The sequence below is a fragment of the Pangasianodon hypophthalmus genome, chromosome 27 (genome assembly GCF_027358585.1).
Source record: "Pangasianodon hypophthalmus isolate fPanHyp1 chromosome 27, fPanHyp1.pri, whole genome shotgun sequence".
In the NCBI taxonomy this organism is placed as follows: domain Eukaryota; kingdom Metazoa; phylum Chordata; class Actinopteri; order Siluriformes; family Pangasiidae; genus Pangasianodon; species Pangasianodon hypophthalmus.
Genome location: NC_069736.1, coordinates 697,433 through 702,432, shown reverse-complemented (window position 1 = coordinate 702,432; position 5,000 = coordinate 697,433). Strand labels below are relative to the sequence as shown.

Below are 5,000 nucleotides of genomic sequence, written 5' to 3'. Positions count from 1 at the left end.
CATTTTCCTCCTTCAGTCCCTCCTTTTCCTCCTTCAATCCTTCCTTTTCCTCCTTCAATCCCTCCTTTTCCTCCTTCAATCCCTCATTTTCCTCCTTCAGTCCCTCCTTTTCCTCCTTCAATCCTTCCTTTTCCTCCTTCAATTCCTCATTTTCCTCCTTCAGTCCCTCCTTTTCCTCCTTCAATCCTTCCTTATCCTCCTTCAATCCCTCTTTTCCTCCTTCAATCCTTCCTTATCCTCCTTCAATCCCTCCTTTTCCTTCTTCGATCCTTCCTTTTCCTTCTTCAGTCTCTCCTTTTCCTCCTTCAATTCCTCCTTTTCCTCCTTCAATCCCTCCTTATCATCCTTCAATTCCTCCTTTTCCTCCTTTCTCTCTTTCTCTCTCTCTCTTTTGATTTCTCGTTGTTTGAATGCTGTGTGAGTTAAACATCCTCCCGTTTTCGATCATTCAGAACCGCCTCCTGTCCTCCGGCCGCCAGTCAGCCTTAGATCCTGCAGCGCTTTATTTGAAAAGGTAAAAAAAACTTGTTTTAATTTTAATTCTTTAATTTAACTCTAATCTGGCAGCTAATATTTCACTTTATACTTTACTTTATCTTTTTTTTAACGCTTCACTGCTTTCACTCCACCGAGTGGCGCTTTGTTTAAGATCACTGCTTAGCTTACGTAAAAAAAAAAACATGCAAAAAAATGCTAATCTGTTCTGAGGAAAGGAAGAAATTCATTGGCTTAAACAGCCAGTGGGCGGAGCTTATTTAGCTTATTTTTCATTTTGATGTACTGTAAAAAAAATAAAAAATTAGGGTTCGTATTTAGCGCAAAAAAAGTGCTGTTTTTGTTAAAAAAAAAATTAGCCAGCTATGCAGCTAGTCCGTGTTGCCTAGAAACTTTTTTCATAATTAGCATGTCTTGACTTTCTATCAGTCGCGTTAAACTAGAAAGCTGCTCAGAATGCTAGCTAGCTTCATACAGTATATAAACCATAAACCCTTAATTGCTAGCATTAGCAGTAGATAAGTGGCTTAGTGTTAGTCTTAGTGCTAGCTAGAATCTTTTGCTAACTACCATGTTTGTTTGTTTTTTATTTTTAATGTTAAACAAAAAACTGCTCAGAATGCTAGCTAGCTTCATACAGTATATAAATAAACTTTTGTAATTGCTAGAACTAGCATGCTAGTTAGGAAGATTTCTAGATGGCTAGTTACTGTCAACTAGACTCTTTTTTGCTAACTAACTATCATGTTTGTTTGTTTGTTTGTTTTTTATTTCTGAGGGAAGGAAATTGAAAAGCCCCGCCCACAGGTTGGTAACCAATCACATTCATCCTGCCTCGTCTGCGTTTTTACTTGTTTGAGGTTAGCAGCGTTAGCAGCGTAGTCTCGCCTTTAGTTTTTAACTTCATCAGACATTTTTTTTGATCAGAATCTAACGTTAACTCTCTGATTAGCTGAAATACAAATCAACAGCGTACAGAGCAGAGTGAGTTACGCAAATTACCAGTCTTTTTATTTGTTCTAGTCAGAAACAGGAAACAGGAAGTCGCTGTGATCACTGACGTTAGCTTTCATTAGCATTTATATACATACGATCATGTCTAAATATCTGATTGGACTGTTTTTATTTCATAATTTTTCTCAGTTTTTCTTTATTATTAATGCATCTATTATTATTAATTTTATTATTATATTTCCATAAAAAATGTATAAAAGTAATTATTTATTTATAAAATTAAAGCTAATATAATAAAATATAGCGAGCGAGGACATGAGCGCTGTTCTGAATATTTTAAACACGTAAATATTCACGTAATATTAAATATTCATTAATATTTTAATGAATATTTACTCACGCCCATATCGACTCAAACCACACGTGTATCACCGGGGCGGGGTTGGGAGGGGTGGAGGGGCGGGGTCACAACACGTCAGCATGCTAACGAGCTCGTTTGCTAATTGCCTAGCTTTGCTAAGTTGCCAGCATGCTAACTAGCTTCTGTGTTTTATTGCATCTGTCATTAAAAAAAAAAACTTCCTCGTCTGATGTTTTTTCACCCTTTTGAAAAGGAAACTGCGTCAAATCGCTGCAAAGCATTCTGGGTAAGTTGTGTTCCCGAAGACTCGACCTAACACTTAACGAGCTAATCGAGTAACGGAACCGCTCTTACTTTATTTAGATCTTTCTTTATTTTTATCCTTTTCTGGCTACATATCGGTTATCAGATTTTAGCGATGTCCGACTTCTGATCGAATCTTTTGAATCGATTCTTTTTAAAGACTCATTTGATTCACAGCGCAGATAACAGACAGGCACTGATACTGACGTGTTTATTTTTAATGTGTGTGTGTGAGTGTGTGTGTGAGTGTGAGAGTGTGAGTGAGTGTGTGAGTGAGTGTGTGTGAGTGTGTGTGTGAGTGTGCGTGCGAGTGTGTGTGTGAGTGTGAGAGTGTGAGTGAGTGTGTGAGTGAGTGTGTGTGAGTGTGAGTGAGTGAATGTATGTGTGAGTGTGAGTGAGTGAGTGTGTGTGTATGTGAGTGTGTGTGAGTGTGAGTGAGTGTGTGAGTGAGTGTGTGTGAGTGTGAGTGAGTGTGTGAGAGTGTGAGTGAGTGTGTGTGAGAGTGTGAGTGAGTGTGTGAGTGAGTGTGTGTGAGTGTGAGTGAGTGTGTGAGTGAGTGTGTGTGAGTGTGAGTGAGTGTGTGAGTGTATGAGTGTGTGTGTGTGTGAGAGTGTGAGTGAGTGTGTGAGTGAGTGTGTGTGTGTGAGTGAGTGTGTGAGAGTGTGAGTGAGTGTGTGTGAGAGTGTGAGTGAGTGTGTGTGAGTGTGAGTGAGTGTGTGTGTGTGTGTGTGTGTGTGTGTGTGTGTGTGTGTGTGTGTGTGTGTGTGAGAGTGTGAGTGAGTGTGTGAGTGAGTGTGTGTGAGTGTGAGTGAGTGAATGTGTGTGTGTGTGAGAGTGTGAGTGAGTGTGTGTGAGAGTGTGAGTGAGTGTGTGTGAGTGTGAGTGAGTGTGTGTGTGAGTGTGAGTGAGTGTGTGTGTGAGTGTGAGTGAGTGTGTGTGAGTGTGTGTGTGTGTGTGAGTGAGTGTGAGTGAGTGTGTGAGTGAGTGTGTGTGAGTGTGAGTGAGTGAATGTGTGTGTGTGTGAGAGTGTGAGTGAGTATGTGTGAGTGTGAGTGAGTGAATGTGTGTGTGTGTGAGAGAGTGTGAGTGTGTGTGTGAGTGAGTGTGTGTGAGTGTGAGTGAGTGAGTGTGTGTGTGTGTGTGAGTGTGTGTGAGTGTATGAGTGTGTGTGTGAGAGAGTGTGAGTGAGTGTGAGTGAGTGAGTGTGTGTGTGTGAGTGTGAGTGAGTGAGTGTGTGTGTGTATGTGAGTGTGTGTGAGTGTATGAGTGTGTGTGTGTGAGAGTGTGAGTGAGTGTGTGAGTGAGTGTGTGTGAGTGAGTGAGTGTGTGTGTGAGTGTGAGTGAGTGTGTGTATGTGTGTGTGTGTGAGAGTGTGTGAGTGTGTGTGAGTGTGTGTGTGTGTGAGTGTGAGTGAGTGTGTGAGTGAGTGTGTGTGAGTGTGAGTGAGTGAGTGTGTGTGTGTGAGTGTGTGTGTGAGTGAGTGAGTGTGAGTGTGAGTGAGTGAGTGTGTGTGTGTGAGTGTGTGTGTGAGTGTGTGTGAGTGTGAGAGTGTGTGTGTGTGTGTGAGTGTGTGTGTGTGTGAGTGTGAGTGAGTGTGTGTGAGTGAGTGAGTGTGTGTGTGAGTGTGAGTGAGTGTGTGTATGTGTGTGTGTGTGAGAGTGTGTGAGTGTGTGTGAGTGTGTGTGTGTGTGAGTGTGAGTGAGTGTGTGAGTGAGTGTGTGTGAGTGTGAGTGAGTGAGTGTGTGTGTGTGAGTGTGTGTGTGAGTGAGTGAGTGTGAGTGAGTGAGTGTGTGTGTGTGTGTGTGTATGTGAGTGTGTGTGAGTGTGAGTGAGTGAGTGTGTGTGAGTGTGAGTGAGTGAGTGTGTGTGAGTGTGTGTGAGTGAGTGTGACTGAGTGTGTGTGTGAGTGTGTGTGTGAGTGTGAGTGAGTGAGTGTGTGTGTGAGTGTGTGTGTGAGTGTGAGTGAGTGAGTGTGTGTGTGAGAGAGTGTGAGTGTGAGTGAGTGAGTGTGTGTGTGTGAGTGTGTGTGTGAGTGTGTGTGTTTCCAGCAGATGGTTAGTCGGTTAGTTCTGTGTGTTTAAGCTGTAAATCTGGTTACGGCGTCAAAACGAAATGAAGTTCGGCTTGTTACAATTTCACACCGGCTTCAGTTTCAGATACATGATTCTTAAAAATATTAATCTTTTATTTTTCATGTGACAAAACACAATCTCACACATCACGTCTGATTAACGAGGTTAACAAATTTAATGAATTTTAACATGGTTAACGAGTTTAATGTGGTTAACGAGTTTATTGTAATTAACGAGTTTATCAAGTTTAATGTGGTTAACGAGTTTACAAATGTTAATATGCTAAACGAGTTTAATGTGATTAACGAGTTTAACGAGTTTAACGTGGTTAACGAGTTTACCGGTTTAAAGCCCACGCCTGCGGCGACTCTGTGACATTCATCATTCTCTCGCGCTCTCTGTTTTTATTTTGATGTAAAGTGGGTGGGGCTAATCATGTGGAAAGGTTGTGAGGTCACTAACCCCGCCCACGCAGCCCTTGTTTTAAAGTGCGAAGTGAGTGAAAGCTTCGCTAGCTAACATTAATCCTGCTTCTGTGCTTGAGTGGTATTGGAGGTGGAGTCTCAGACTGAGAGCTGTCAATCAAGCATGCTCATTAGAATATTAGGCCACACCCACTAGGACAGTCTCGGATCAGTGAGTTCGGCTGCTGTTTGATTTCAGCAAAGCCTTCTGGGTAAGTTGTGTTCCTACAGCGTTAGATGGTCAAGGGCACGTCATCTAGGGGAAGTGAGTGAGGGCGGGGCAGATGGTGACGCCGCCCCCTGGTGGCCGAATCAGCAACGTATCGTGCGCATGTGTGTCTTAGTTTATTA

At 42.3% G+C, this 5,000-nt stretch overlaps 1 protein-coding gene across 2 annotated transcripts in view; it reads left to right on the top strand.

Annotated features, from left to right (window-relative positions):
• LOC113531410 (serine/threonine-protein kinase PAK 3) overlaps positions 1-5,000 on the top strand; it is a 34,134-nt gene that overhangs the window by 20,170 nt on the left and 8,964 nt on the right. The gene's annotated exons all lie outside the window — the stretch shown is intronic.